Raw genomic sequence first — 17324 nt, forward strand, 5'->3', positions numbered from 1 at the left:
ATGGAGATCACCGGGATGATGAAGATGGCCACCGGAGAGGGATTGCCCCCTCCGGCAGGGTGCCGGAATGGGTCTAGATTGGCTTTCGGTGGCTACGGAGGCTTCTGGCGGCGGAACTCCCGATCTATTGTGCTCTCGGATGTTTTTAGGGTATATGGAGATATATAGGTGGAAGAAGTACGTCAGGGGGCCACGAGGGGCTCACGAGGGTGGAGGGCGCGCCCAGGGGGGTGGGCACGCCTCCCTGCCTCGTGACCTCCTCGCAAATCCCCCGACGTGCACTCCAAGTCTTCTGGGCTTCTTTCCTTCCAAAAATGAGTTCCATGAAGTTTCAGGTCAATTGGACTCCGTTTGATTTTCCTTTTCTTCGAAACCCTAAAATAGGGTAAAAACAGAAACTGGCACTGGGCTCTGGGTTAATAGGTTAGTCCCAAAATGATATAGAAGTGTATAATAATGCCTATAAACATTCAAAACAGTAGATAATATAGCATGGAGCAATCAAAAATTATAGATACGTTGGAGACGTATCAAATATGACTAGCACATTTAAGCCTAACCCACTTCCTATGCATAGGGATTTTGTGAGCAAACAACTTATGGGAACAATAATCAACTAGCATAGGAAGGTAAAACAAGCATAACTTCAAAAATTTAAGCACATAGAGAGGAAACTTGATATTATTGCAATTCCTACAAGCATATGTTCCTCCCTCATAATAATTTTCAGTAGCATCATGAATGAATTCAACAATATAACCAGCACCTAAAGCATTATATTCATGATCTACAAGCATAGAAATTTTATTACTCTCCACACAAGCAAAATTCTTCTCATGAATAATAGTGGGAGCAAACTCAACAAAATAATTATCATGTGAGGCATAATCCAATTGAAAACTAAAATCATGATGACAAGTTTCATGGATATCATTATTCTTTATAGCATACAAGTCATCACAATAATCATCATAGAAGCAACTTTGTTCTCATAATCAATTGGAACCTCTTCCGGAATAGTGGATTCATCACAAAATAAAGTCATGAACTCCCCAAATCCACTTTCATCAAATAATCATCATAAATAGGAGGCATGCTTCCATCATAATAAATTTGCTCATCAAAACTTAGGGGACAAAAAATATCATCTTCATCAAACATAGCTTCCCCAAGCTTGTGGCTTTGCATATCATTAGCATCATGGATATTCGAGGAATTCATACTAACAACATTGCAATCATGCTCATTATTCAAAGATTTAGTGCCAAACATTTTAATGCATTCTTCTTCTAGCACTTGAGCATAATTTTCCTTTCCATCATACCCACGAAAGATATTAAAAAGATGAAGCGTATGAGACAAACTCAATTCCATTTTTTTATAGTTTTCTTTTATAAACTAAACTAGTGATAAAACAAGAAACTAAAAGACTCGATTGCAAGATCTAAAGATATACCTTCAAGCGCTAACCTCCCCGGCAACGGCGCCAAAAAAGAGCTTGATGTCTACTACACAACCTTCTTCTTGTAGACGTTGTTGGGCCTCCAAGTGCACAGGTTTGTAGGACAGTAGCAAATTTCCCTCAAGTGGATGACCTAAGGTTTATCAATCCGTAGGAGGCATAGGATGAAGATGGTCTCTCTCAAGCAACCCTGCAACCAAATAACAAAGAGTCTCTTGTGTCCCCAACACAACCAATACAATGGTAAATTGTATAGGTGCACTAGTTTGGCGGAGATATAGTGATACAAGTGCAATATGGATAGTAGATAATAGTTTTTGTAATCTGAAAATATAAAAACAGCAAGGTAACTAATGATAAAAGTGAGCGTAAACGGTATTGCAATGCTAGGAAACAAGGCCTAGGGTTCATACTTTCACTAGTGTAAGTCCTCTCAACAATAATAACATAATTGGATCACATAACTATCCCTCAACATGCAACAAAGAGTCACTCCAAAGTCACTAATAGCGGAGAACAAACGAAGAGATTATGGTACGGTACGAAACCACCTCAAAGTTATTCTTTCCAATCAATCCGCTGGGCTATTCGTATAAGTGTCACGAACAGCCCTAGAGTTCGTACTAGAATAACACCTTAAGACACAAATCAACCAAAACCCTAATGTCACCTAGATACTCCAATGTCACCTCAAGTATCCGTGGGTATGATTATATGATATGCATCACACAATCTCAGATTCATCTATTCAACCAACACATAGAACCTCAAAGAGTGCCCCAAAGTTCCTACCGGAGAATCATGACGAAAACATGTGCCAACCCCTATGCATAGGTTCATGGGCGAAACCCGCAAGTTGATCACCAAAACATACATCAAGTGAATCACGTGATATCCCATTGTCACCACAGATACGCACATAAAGACATACATCAAGTGTTCTCAAATCTTTAAAGACTCAATCCGATAAGATAATTTCAAAGGGGAAACTCAATCCATTAAAAGAGAGTAGAGGGGAGAGAAAACATCATAAGATCCAACTATAATAGCAAAGCTCGCGATACATCAAGATCGTACCACCTCAAGAACACGAGAGAGAGAGAGATCAAACACATAGCTACTAGTACATACCCTCAGCCCCGAGGGAGAACTACTCCCTCCTCGTCATGGAGATCACCGGGATGATGAAGATGGCCACCGGAGAGGGATTGCCCCCTCCGACAGGGTGCCGGAACGGGTCTAGATTGGTTTTCGGTGGCTACAGAGGCTTCTGGTGGCGGAACTCCTGATCTATTGTGCTCCCCGATCGTTTTAGGGTATATGGAGATATATAGGCGGAAGAAGTACGCCAGGGGGCCCACGAGAGGCCCACGAGGGTGGAGGGCGCGCCCAGGGGGGTGGGCGCGCCCCCTTGCCTTGTGTCTTCCTCGTTGCTTCCCTTACGTGGACTCCAAGTCTCTCGGGTTACTTCTAGTCCAAAACTAAGTTCCGTGAAGTTTTAGGTCAATTGGACTCCGTTTGATTTTCCTTTTTTGCGATACTCTAAAACAAGGAAAAAACAGAAACAGTCACTGGGCTCTGGGTTAATAGGTTAGTCCCAAAAATAATATAAAAGTGGATAATAAAGCCCATAAACATCCAAAACACATAATATAATAGCATGGCGCAATCAAAAATTATAGATACGTTGGAGACGTGTCAGCATCCCCAAGCTTAATTCCTGCTCGTCCTCGAGTAGGTAAATGATAAAAACAGAATTTTGGATGCGGAGTGCTACTTGGCATAATTTCAATGTAATTCTTCTTAATTGTGGTATGAATATTCAGATCCGAAAGATTCAAGATAAAAGTTCATATTGACATAAAAATAATAATACTTCAAGCATACTAACTAAGCAATCATGTCTTCTCAAAATAACATGGCCAAAGAAAGTTCATCCCTACAAAATCATATAGTTTAGTCATGCTCCATTTTCGTCACACAAGAATGCTCTCATCATTCACAACCCCGATGACAAGCCAAGCAATTTTTTCATACTTTAGTAATCTCAAACCTATAAACTTTCATGCAATATATGAGCGTGAGCCATGGACATAGAACTATGGGTGGAATAGAATATAATGAGGGGGTTATGTGGAGAAGATAAAAAGGAGAAAGTCTCACATTGACGCGGCTAATCAATGGTCTAGGGAGATGCCCATCAATAGATGTCAATGCAAGGAGTAGGGATTGCCATGCAACGGATGCACTAGAGCTATAAATGTATGAAAGCTCAACAAAAAAACTAAGTGGATGTGCATCCAACTTGCTTGCTCACGAAGACCTAGGGCACTTGAGGAGGCCCATTGTTGGAATATACAAGCCAAGTTCTATAATGAAAATTCCCCGCTAGTATATGAAAGTGACAAAACAAGAGACTCTCTATCATGAGGATTATGTTGCTACTTTGAAGCACAAGTGTGGCAAAGGATAGTACCATTGTCCCTTCTCTCTTTTTCTCTCATTTTTTTGGGCCTTCTCTTTTTTATGGCCTTTCTCTTTTTTGGGGGCCTTCTCTTTTTTTATGGCCTTCCCTTTTTTATTCCTCACTTGGGACAATGCTCTAGAAAATGATGATCATCACACTTCTATTTATTTACAACTCAATGATTACAACTCGATTCTAGAACAAAAGATGACTCTATATGAATGCCTCTAGCGGTGTACCGGGATATGCAATGAACCAAGAGTGACATGTATGAAAGAATTATGAACGGTGGCTTTGCCACAAATACTATGTCAACTACATGATCATGCTAAGTAATATGGCAATGATGAATGTGTCATGATAAACGGAATGGTGGAAAGTTGCATGGCAATATATCTCGGAATGGCTATGGAAATGCCATAATAGGTAGGTATGGTGGCTATTTTGAGGAAGATATAAGGAGGTTTATGTGTGAAAGAGCGTATCATATCACGGGGTTTGGATGCACCGGCGAAGTTTGCACTAACTCTCAATGTGAGAAAGAGAAATGCACGGTACCGAAGAGGCTAGCAATGATGAAAGGGTGAGAGTGCGTATAATCCATGAACTCAACATTAGTCATAAAGAACTCACATACTTATTGCAAAAATCTACAAGTCATCAAAAACCTCGGCACTACGCGCATGCTCCTAGGGGGATAGATTGGTAGGAAAAGACCATCGCTCGTCCCCGACCGCCACCCATAAGACAATCAAAGAACACCTCATGTTTCAAATTTGTTACATAACGTTTACCATACGTGCATGCTACGGGACTTGCAAACTTCTACACAAGAATTTCTCAAATTCACAACTACTCAACTAGCACGACTTTGATATTATTACCTCCATATCTCAAAACAATCATCAAGCATCAAACTTCTCTTAGTATTCAACACACTTATATGAAAGTTTTTACTATTCTTGGATGCCTAGCATATCAGGATTATTTAAGCAAATTACCATGCTATTCTAAAGACACTCAAAATAATATAAGTGAAGCATGAGAGATCAATTATTTCTTCAAAATAAAACTACCACCATTCTCTAAAAGATATAAGTGAAGCACTAGAGCAAATGACAAACTACTCCGAAAGATATAAGTGAAGATCAATGAGTAGTCAAATAATTATGCAACTATGTGAAGACTCTCTAACATTTCATAATTTCAGATCTTGGTATTTTATTCAAACAACAAGCAAAACAAAAGTAAATAAAATTACGCTCCAAGCAAAACACATATCATGTGGTGAATAAAAATATAGCTCCAAGTAAAGTTACCGATGAACGAAGACGAAAGAGGGGATGCCTTCCGGGGCATCCCCAAGCTTAGGCTTTTGGTTGTCCTTGAATATTACCTTGGGGTGCCTTGGGCATCCCCAAGATTAGGCTCTTTCCACTCCTTATTCCATAGTCCATCGAATCTTTACCCAAAACTTGAAAACTTCGCAACACAAAACTTAACAAAAAACGTGTAAGCTCCGTTAGCGAAAGAAAACAAAACACCACTTAAAGGTACTGTAATGAACTCATTCTTTATTTATATTGGTGTTAAACCTACTGTATTCCAACTTTTCTATGGTTTATAAACTCTTTTACTAGCCATAGATTCATCAAAATAAGTAAACAACACATGAAAAACTGAATCTGTCAAAAACAGAACAGTCTGTAGTAATCTGTAACTAACGCAAACTTCTGGAACTCATAAAATTCTAAAATAAATTGATGGACGTGAGAAATTTAGCTATTAATCATCTGCAAAAATAATTAACTAAATAGCACTCTCCAATAAAAAATGGCAGCAGTTCTCGTGAGTGCTAAAGTTTCTGTTTTTTACAGCATGATCGCAAAGACTTTCCCCAAGTCTTCCCAAAGGTTCTACTTGGCACAAACACTAATTAAAAGCATAAAACCACATCTAAACAGAGTCTATATGAATTATTTATTACTAAATAGGAGCAAAAAGTAAGGAACAAAAATAAAGTTGGGCTGCCTCCCAACAAACGCTATCGTTTAACACCCCTAGCTAGGCATGATGATTTCAATGATGCTCACATAAAAGATAAGAATTGTAACATAAAGAGAGCATCATGAAGAATATGACTAGCACATTTAAGTCTAACCCACTTCCTATGCATAGGGATTTTGTGAGCAAACAACTTATGGGAACAATAATCAACTAGCATAGGAAGGCAAAACAAGCATAACTTCAAAACTTTAAGCACATAGAGAGGAAACTTGATATTATTGCAATTCCTACAAGCATATGTTCCTCCCTCATAATAATTTTCAATAGCATCATGAATGAATTCAACAATATAAACAGCACCTAAAGCATTATTTTCATGATCTACAAGCATATAAATTTATTACTCTCCACACAAACAAAATTCTTCTCATGAATAATAGTGGGAGCAAACTCAACAAAATAATTATCATGTGAGGCATAATCCAATTGAAAACTAAAATCATGATGACAAGTTTCATGGATATCATTATTCTTTATAGCATACAAGTCATCACAATAATCACCATAGATAGCAACTTTGTTCTCATAATCAATTGGAACCTCTTCCAGAATAGTGGATTCATCACAAAATAAAGTCATGACCTCTCCAAATCCACTTTCATCAATATAATCATCATAAATAGGAGGCATTCTTCCATCATAATAAATTTTCTCATCAAAACTTGGGGGACAAAAAATATCATCTTCATCAAACATAGCTTCCCCAAGCTTGTGGCTTTGCATATCATTAGCATCATGGATATTCAAGGAATTCATACTAACAACACTGCAATCATGCTCATTATTCAAAGATTTAGTGCCAAACATTTTAATGCATTCTTCTTCTAGCACTTGAGCACAATTTTCCTTTCCATCATACTCACGAAAGATATTAAAAAGATGAAGCGTATGAGACAAACTCAATTCCATTTTTTTATAGTTTTCTTTTATAAACTAAACTAGTGATAAAACAAGAAACTAAAAGACTCGATTGCAAGATCTAAAGATATACCTTCAAGCACTCACCTCCCTGGCAATGGCGCCAGAAAAGAGTTGATGTCTACTACAAAACCTTCTTCTTGTAGACGTTGTTGGGCCTCCAAGTGCAGAGGTTTGTATGACAGTAGCAAATTTCCCTCAAGTGGATGACCTAAGGTTTATCAATCCGTAGGAGGCGTAGGATGAAGATGGTCTCTCTCAAGCAACCCTGCAACCAAATAACAAAGAGTCTCTTGTGTCCCCAACACACCCAATACAATGGTAAATTGTATAGGTGCACTAGTTCGGCGAAGAGATGGTGATACAAGTGCAATATGGATAGTAGATAATAATTTTTGTAATCTGAAAATATAAAAACAGCAAGGTAACTAATGATAAAAGTGAGCGTAAACGGTATTTCAATGCTAGGAAACAAGGCGTAGGGTTCATACTTTCACTAGTGTAAGTCCTCTCAACAATAATAACATAATTGGATCACATAATTATCCCTCAACATGCAACAAAGAGTCACTCCAAAGTCACTAATAGCGGAGAACAAACGAAGAGATTATGGTAGGGTACGAAACCACCTCAAAGTTATTCTTTCCAATCAATCCGTTGGGCTATTCCTATAAGTGTCACGAACAGCCCTAGAGTTCGTACTAGAATAAAACCTTAAGACACAAATCAACCAAAACCCTAATGTCACCTAGATACTCCAATGTCACCTCAAGTATCTGTGGGTATGATTATACGATATGCATCACACAATCTCAGATTCATCTATTCAACCAACACATAGAACCTCAAAGAGTGCCCCAAAGTTCCTACCGGAGAATCACGACGAAAACGTGTGCCAACCCCTATGCATAGGTTCATGGGCGGAACCCGCAAGTTGATCACCAATCAAGTGAATCACGTGATATCCCATTGTCACCACAGATACGCACAGCAAGACATACATCAAGTGTTCTCAAATCTTTAAAGACTCAATCCGATAAGATAATTTCAAAGGGGAAACTCAATCCATTAAAAGAGAGTAGAGGGGAGAGAAAACATCATAAGATCCAACTATAATAGCAAAGCTCGCGATACATCAAGATCGTACCACCTCAAGAACACGAGAGAGAGAGAGAGAGATCAAACACATAGCTACTAGTACATACCCTCAGCCCCGAGGGAGAACTATTCCCTCCTCGTCATGGAGATCACCGGGATGATGAAGATGGCCACCGGAGAGGGATTGCCCCCTCCGGTAGGGTGCCGGAACGGGTCTAGATTGGTTTTCGGTGGCTACGGAGGCTTCTGGCGGCGGAACTCCCGATCTATTGTGCTCCCCGATCGTTTTAGGGTATATGGAGATATATAGGTGGAAGAAGTACGCCAGGGGGGCCACGAGGGGCCCATGAGGGTGGAGGGCGCGCCCCCTGCCTCGTGGCTTCCTCGTTGCTTCCCTTACGTGGACTCCAAGTCTCCCGGGTTGCTTCTGGTCCAAAAATAAGTTCCGTGAAGTTTCAGGTCAATTGGACTCCGTTTGATTTTCCTTTTCTGTGATACTCTAAAACAAGGAAAAAACAGAAACTGGCACTGGGCTCTGGGTTAATAGGTTAGTCCCAAAAATAATATAAAAGTGGATAATAAAGCCCATAAACATCCAAAACACATAATATAATAGCATGGAGCAATCAAAAATTATATATACGTTGGAGACGTATCACCTCCCTTTAAGGGGCGCAATATAAGAGGTGGCGCATGAGAGCAGTCTACTGGTTTCAGACCATGGGCTGCTATGACGCCACCAAGGGCAAGTCTGAGGGCGATCTTAATCCAGCACAGCTGGAAGCTTTTGAGAAGATCGATACTCTCTTTAAAGGCGCTCTTCTGAGTGTTCTTGATGACTCCATTGTGGATTCGTATATGTCGTTTGACAACGGCAAGGACATGTGGGCTGCGCTCGATGCCAAGTTTGGTGCCTCAGACGCCGGCAGCGAGTTGTACGTCATGAAGCCATTCTATGACTACAAGATGAATGATGAGCGCTCTGTTGTACAGCAGGCTCATGAGATACAGTCGCTTGCAAAAGAACTTGAGTACTTCAAGTGTGTGCTGCCGGACAAATTTGTTGCCGGAGGCATCATTGCCAAGCTTCCACCTTCGTGGAACAATTTTTCTACTTCCCTGAAACACAAGAGATGGGAGTTTTCCATTGCGTATCTCATTGATACTCTTGATGTTGAAGAGAAGGCGAGAGAAAAGGACACACGTGCTCGAGTTGACGAGGGAGCTTCTAGTGCCCACGTGGTATAGAAGAACTTCCAGCCCAACAAGTTCAAAAATAACAAGAACAAAACTCAGGGCAAAGGCAAGTTTGATACAAAGAACAAGCCGTCACATTCTACCAACTTCAAGAAGAATTCTCATAAGAAAGGGAAGGGACTTTGCCATGTCTGCGGTGATCCTAATCACTGGGCTCCGAAGTGTCCTAACCGCTTTGAGGAGCGCGAACATGAGAAGAGCGGCAAGTCCGCTAATGTTGTCATCGGTGATACTGATATGAAGGATTCTGGGTACGGTATTCTTCCTACCATCCTTTCAGTATTTCAATCTCCTGATTGGTTAATTGACACCGGTGCCAATGTACATGTTTGTGCTGATGCCTCCATGTTTTCTTCTTACCAGGTCACAGGGACTTCTCCCGTGCTGATGGGGAACGGGTCACATGCCATCGTTCGAGGTGTTGGTACGGTCGATCTGAAGTTTACTTCTGGGAAGACCGTGCGTCTGAAGAACGTTCATCATGTGCTGTCCATCAATAAAAATCTCGTTAGCGGTTCTCATTTATGTCGAGATGGTTTTAAGTTGGTTTTCAAATCCAATAAAGTTGTAATTTCTAAATATGGATAATTTGTTGGAAAAGGCTATGAGAGCAGAGGCTTGTTCCGTCTGTCTTTGTCAAATATTTGCACTAAAGTTATTAATAATGTTTGCCACAATAATGAGTCTGATATTTGGCATTCACGGCTTTGTCACATTAACTTTGGTTGCATGATGCGGCTAGCCAATATGAATTTAATTCCGAAAATCTCTACTGTCAAAGGCTCTAAGTGCCAAGTATGTGTGCAATCTAAGCAACCTCGCAAGTCCCATAAGACTGCAAAGGCAAGAGACTTGGCGCCACTAGAGCTTATACATTCTGATCTTTGTGAGACAAATGGCGTGTTGACAAAAGGTGGAAAGAGATACTTCATGACGTTGATTGATGACTCCACTAGATATTGTTATGTGTATCTTCTGAAATCAAATATGAGGCTTTAACTTTTTTCAAAAACTATAAAGCTGAGGCAGAGAACCAACTTGATTGAAAAATTAAATGGCTTAGGTCCGATCGTGGTGGAGAGTATTTTTCCAATGAATTTGATCTGTTTTGTGCAGAACATGGTATAATCCATGAGAGGACGCCTCCCTACTCACCTCAGTCAAATGGGGTAGCCGAAAAAAAGAACCGAACTCTAACTGATATGGTTAACACCATGTTAGACACATCGGGTCTTTCCAAGGAATGGTGGGGGAGGCGCTAATGACTGTGTGTCATGTCCTAAACCGAGTTCCCACAAAGCATAAGACCATGACTCCATTTGAGGAATGGGAAAGAAAAAGATTGAAACTCTCTTACCTACGTACTTGGGGTTGTTTGGCGAAAGTCAATATACCAATTCCCAAGAAGCGCAAGCTTGGACCAAAAACCGTGGATTGTGTTCTTCTGGGCTATGCTTTTCATAGCGTTGGCTATAGATTTTTGATAATAAAATCTGAGGTATCTAACATGCATGTTGGTATGATTATGGAGTCGAATGATGCAACTTTCTTTGAGGACATATTTCCTATGAAGGATATGTCGAGTTCATCAAATCAGGAGATACCTACTCCATCTAGTGAGGAATTCGCTGTAATTCCTGAACCCACCATTGCGATGGAACACGTTGAGAATCCTGTTGAGCATGACAATGGAACTCCTGTGAGGAGTAAGAGACAGAGGACTGCAAAGTCCTTTGGTGATGATTTCATTGTGTACCTCGTGGATGACACACCCAGGACTATTTCAGAAGCCTATGCATCTCCTGATGCTGACTACTAGAAGGAAGCTATATGTAGCGAGATGGATTCTATCTTAGCTAATGGAACCTGTGAGATCACTGACCGTCCTTATGGGTGCAAACCTGTAGGATGTAAGTGGGTGTTCAAGAAGAAGCTTAGACCTGATGGTATGATTGAAAAGTACAAGGCATGGCTTTTGGCTAAGGGTTATACCTAGAAATAAGGTGAAGACTTCTTTGATACTTACTCACCCATGGCTAGACTGACCACAATTCGGGTGCTACTATCACTGGCTGCCTCACATGGTCTTCTTGTTCATCAAATGGACGTTAAGACGCTTTCCTCAATGGAGAGTTAAAGGAGGAAATTTATATGGATCAACCAGATGGTTTTATAGTACCTGGTCAGGAAGGAAAGGTGTGCAAGTTATTAGTCTTTATATGGCCTTAAACAAGCTCCTAAGGAGTGGCATGAGAAGTTCGAAAGAACATTAACTGCTGCCGGCTTGTAGTAAACGATGGTGACAAATGCGTGTACTATCGCCATGGTGGGGGCGAATGAGTTATCCTTTGTCTGTATGTCGACGACATACTGATCTTTGGAACCAAACTTGATATAATTAAGGAGGTTAAGGATTTCTTATCTCGCTGCTTTGAGATGAAGGATCTAGGAGTAGCTGATGTTATCTTAAACATCAAGCTGTTGAGAGATGAGAATGGTGGGATCACACTGCTTCAATCTCACTATGTGGAAAAGATCTTGAGTCGTTTTGGGTATAGCGACTGCACGCCTTCTCCAACTCCATATGATGCTAGTGTGTTGCTTCGAAAGAATCGACGAATTGCTAGAGATCAACTGAGGTATTCTCAGATTATTGGCTCGTTTATGTATTTGGCGAGTGCCACGAGGCCTGACATCTCTTTTGTTGTGAGCAAGCTGAGTCGGTTTGTGTCAAAACCGAGAGATGATCATTGGCATGCACTTGAGAGAGTTATGCGCTATTTGAAAGGCACCGCTAGCTATGGGATTCACTACACCGGGTATCCAAGGGTACTGGAGGGTTATAGTGACTCAAACTGGATATCTGATGCTGATGAGATTAAGGCCACAAGTGGTTATGTTTTTACACTTGGTGGTGGCGTTGTTTCCTGGAAATCTTGCAAGCAGACCATCTTAACGAGGTCAACTATGGAAGCAGAACTCGCAGCATTAGACACTGCCACTGTTGAAGCAGAGTGGCTTCGTGAGCTCTTGATGGACTTACCTATGGTTGAAAAACCAATACCCCCTATCCTGATGAACTGTGATAATCAAACTGTGATCGTCAAGATAAACAGTTCTAAGGACAATATGAAGTTCTCAAGACATGTGAAGAGGAGACTAAAATCTGTCAAAAAATTGAGAAACTCCGGAGTTATTACGTTGGATTATATCCAAACATCGAAAAACTTGGTAGATCCCTTCACAAAGGGTCTATCACGTAACGTGATAGATAATGCATCGATGGAGATGGGCTTGAGACCCACCGCATGAGTTGTCCATAGTGGTAACCCACTCTATGTGATCGGAGATCCCGTGAAGTAGAAGTGGGAGACAAGCTATTGGTCGGCTGAGAGGAGAGTACCTCTATTTTAATTATCCCACTCTGTGAAGATGCAATACTCTCCTGATCTACATGGCAGGTTGATATTTATCTTAATGTGTTCCAAGTGGCTTATTTGAGTAAGCAGAGATGTTGTCCTGCAGAGCATCTCCTGAGGAACACACCTATATGAATTTGACTGTTAACGTCGCAGTCTGTGAGAATTGGGTGTTCTCTAATAAATTCATGAAAGGGCATGGAGTATTACGTATACGCTCCACCCGCGGGGAAGTCTTGCGGCAGCCCAGTATTGGTCAAGAATTTGTGTGAAACTAGTTTCACGAAAAACTTTTAGTTCAAGGCATAGTACACTATTCAAGTTGTGATCTAGTGTAGCATAAAATTCTAAGTGGAAGTTCAACTTCACAGTCTCCACTAAGCACCGGTATATAAACAATGTTTTGGAACTAAATGATGAGATGTGCCAATGAGACTTTGGGGGGATTGTTGGAATTTTGCTAGTAGGCCTTTGGCCCAAAGCCCAACTAAAATTTTGAAATTCTCTTGGCCCATTCATGCACACATGTGAGTGGAGTGAGTGAGACTAAAGTTTAGTCTCACCCCGAAAGTTGAGAGAGAGTTACACCTTTTTATAAGGTGAGCTCTTCTACCACTTGTATGAGCATGAGAAGAGGAGACCTACACGCGCGCTCCTCCTTCTCGCTCGCCTCGCCACGCCTCGTCACGACGCGCCGCGCCAAGGGTTGCGGGATTGAGCTGAGCCGAGCCGAGGACAGAGCTATGCACGTTGTCTATATTTTTACTGCTCGGGAAAAATTAATGAGTCATTAATTAATAATTAATGGACGCGTTAATTACTGAACCGTTTCTGATTCTTTTGAATCGTGACGACTCGGACGTGGGGTTTACTTCCACGACCTACCCGGCCCGCCCGCACTATATAGTCAGGCAGACGTCTACCCTAACTGTAGCCGCTTCGTATGGTTTCTCACCACCGTTCCAGATCATTGCGCCGCCAAGCAAGTCTTCTCCATCCCTCCTTTCGGCGTGCACCGGGAGAAGGGACAACAGGCCTCTGGAACCCCGCCTCCCGTGATCCTGTACGGGAGAGGGGCGATCAGGTTTTTGAGGAGCGCACTCGCGCGACTTCTGGCAGCGACGACTTCGCGAACGACGACTTCTTCCCCGACCTCGGCAACCTCATCCTCGACGACATGGGCGACAACGTCAACGCCGGCGGTGCTCCGTATGCGATTCTATCCTTCCTGTTCGAGATCGTGGTAGAATTCATGTTTCTAGTATGTGCCCTAGATGTGATCTGTTCATCTACTATGCTAGTTCGTATGATTAGTTTAATCTCTGCTATTGCTGTCATGATTTATCTTGTGTCCATTCGGATTAAATCTCGTAGTAATTTGCTCATATTTCCAACAGGTCGGGCCTGTCAGGCGGACGCGCCCGAGCCGTCCTATATCAGCCCTATATTTGAGCTGGATATAAGGGATGTCGGTCAGTCCGGATGTTTATCTGTGGTTTGAAAGGTTTGGCTGGGTCATTTTCTTATGACCGGTCGATGAATAACGGCATGTTCGGGCGTTTGAGACGGGTATAAAAGGTCGGGTTGTAGATGATCTAAGAATTTACTTTCAAGGGATCGGTTAGAAGTGCCCTGAGACACAAAAGTAACATATCCCTCAGACAGAGCCTCGGCAAGCACCCCCACCGAATCCATCCATACTCTAATCTGCGGTACAAGGTTAACACCCACACGGGATAAGCAGGCCACGTGTGGCATCTGCTGATGAACGCAAATCTCTCCCCTCCCACAGCGCGCCGTACAAGTGGCTCCATCCGTCACCAGGCGGAGCAATTTTATACGCCGATTAGATATATGTTGGCGTTGGCCTTTCCACTCAGCGATGGGCCTCTCCTCCCTCGGGTCTTGACAGCAACGCGTTGGTTTACAATATCTCCCTCCGGCGCCATGACCCCGATCCCGATGAGCTGTCGCGCTTGAGTGGAACCCGTATCGGCCGGATGGGAGCATCGCTAACCACCCCCACGATTACGCGACAGGTGCCCGTGTACGTCCGCCCTCCTGGTGCCATGTACTACGACACACAAATTTTTGTTTCTTCTGATGATTTGATTGGGTTTTGGACTTCTGGTCATGGCTGGCGTACGTACGTCGTCAGATCAGCATGCACGGCGTGGCATATTCTTCTTAATTTCGGCCGTGACCTAGCTCAGCTAATGCATGCATGCAGCGGAGGGGAAACCAGCCCAAAACTTTGACGCAAGCAGGTACCTTTGACAGATTATTGCAAGAATTCTGGCAACAGATTAGCAGGGCAAGCTTTCATTAGCTCTTAGATTAGTGGGGTGCAGCCAAATAACCCTGGGATTTGGTTATTCTAGGATTCTCTGAATTTCTAATCGTCGCAGTACTGTCGAACAGTGGCATGTCATTGTGCAGCAACAGTCTTTCTTTTGTCCGGAGAGAGGCCCACGCAACAGTCCGAGGACGAAAGAAAGAGACCCTATACGTCGCCAGAAAAGAAAACCAACCCAACTTGACGCGTCAGCTGAGTGTTCAAGCGTTTCTCAAATAAATAAACAAATTAATAAAACGTAAGTGTCCAAGCAAACAGCGAGTACGTACAAATTAGTTACTGCCAGTAACTTTTGATGTCAGTGATCACATTGAAGTGATATACTAGTAAGTATAAACAAATGCAAGCCCTTTTTGATTTGGAGGAAACAACACGGTTCATAGATGCCTCTTGTCGACTAGAAATGGAATTGTTACCACGTAAAAAACGTTGCTCTCAAGTGTCAAAGAAGGGAAATTTACTGACTAAATTAACCCCAGTCACTTCTACCTCGGATGAGCCAAGGATTGGTAATAAGTGGGCTCTGTCATTTTCCTGCGTCCTCTATCGACCTTTTTTTTTGCTAACGTCGTCTTCCTAATGTACGGAGCTGCTGGTAAGAACTGTTTTCCTCCTTACAAAAATGCCAAGAGGCAAACACATAAACATGACAGATTTCTGTAACTACGTACATTATCTCCAAATTCTTTGCAGATTCTTTTTGTCAAAACCCAAATGGGATTTATTTTTTCCATTGAAGCATGACTAGATTGTACAGTATTACACTTTTCATCAGCCGCATCTGGCTCTCACGACTCCTATGTGATCTAGGGTTTTTATGTTGCTACCCCCTTCGCCACTGACCCACTGTTAGATCACCGTCTTCTTCCTCTTCCCCGCTCTGTAGGTTCCTTCGGTGAGAGTATGCGGGAAGGGCCCGATCCACCCTCGGGAGCGGCCAATTCTGCGCCGAGACATGGGCGTCACCTGAAGGCCGTGATTGTATTCTTAGGTGGGAAGACATCTCACCAATCTACTAGTGTCGTTTGGCCATGGCACGGAGTATTGACGGGGGCGACTATCGAAAGATACTTTATCAAGATACTAATCGGAACACTGCTTCATATCTGGCATGAAAACTCTTTTCTCGGTCTTTACTGGTCGGGCTCAACATCAACGAACTTGTGTCGTTACCTTGTTGAATGCGTTATGTAATTGTTGTTGTGCTGGTCTTAATTGGCTGGTATCGGTAATTAGGATGCAAATCCTTGTTCATGCCTTCTCTTGTTGGACATGGAGACGATGCCGCGAGGATCTTAATCCCTTCTTGAAGGTTTTGCCACGGAAGAAGTGAACTTAGTCATAGGTGTCAATTTCATATCTTATAAGGGTTTGGTCGTGGTTGTCTTTGTCCTACACTCTCCGTAATAATTAATTAATTAAAAAGGTTGTGTGCATCGTAATGATGTAGAGGCCGGGATTCTAACCACCTTTTCAAAGAAATGTACATGTGGGAGCTACACTTAACCTATCTAGGGGCATTGTGTAGGTCATAGCTAGTTTGTCCGCCGCTTTGGTTCTTCTAGCGGTGATGACGGTTGTGTTCAATAAGTGTTCATGCGGCTTCTTCTTGGCCACAACGGTGTGTGCATCATTGGATCCAATGAGGATATTGGGTGGAGATCTTCGTTGTCCATCGTTTTATACCTTTAGGCATTGGTGATGGCAGTTTTCAATGATGTCTCATCTGGCTTCATTTCTGGTTTCAGCGGTGCATCATCTACAACGACGAGATCGGGTGGACATGTTTATGTTTTCATCCATGGAAGTAGGGAGTTGCTTGTGTCTTTATGAAGCCATCTACAATGACATCGCCGATTTGGGTTTTCCATCAGCTAGGAGGACCTTAATCGCTGATTTGGTTGGTATTTGCAATTAGGGTGAAAATGCTTGTTCTTGCCTTCTCTGGTTGGACATGGCAATGACGGAGCGAGGACCTTAATCCTTTCTTGAAGGCGTTGCTGCGGAAGAAGTCGACTTAGTCGCTGGTGTCAATTTCATATCTTGTAATGATTCGGTGGTGGTTGTTTTTGTTCTACACTATGCATAATAATTAATAGAAATGGTTGTGTGCATGTAATGGTGTAGAGGCCAGGGTTCTCACCACCTTTTCAAAAAAAAGTCTACTCGTGGGAGCGAAGTTAACCTGTCTTGGGGCATTATGTAGGTCATCGTTTATCCGCCGCTTCGGTTCTTTTAACAGTGATGACGACTATGTTCAATAATGGTTCCTACAGCTTC

The sequence above is a fragment of the Triticum urartu genome, chromosome 5 (genome assembly GCF_003073215.2).
Source record: "Triticum urartu cultivar G1812 chromosome 5, Tu2.1, whole genome shotgun sequence".
NCBI lineage: Eukaryota > Viridiplantae > Streptophyta > Magnoliopsida > Poales > Poaceae > Triticum > Triticum urartu.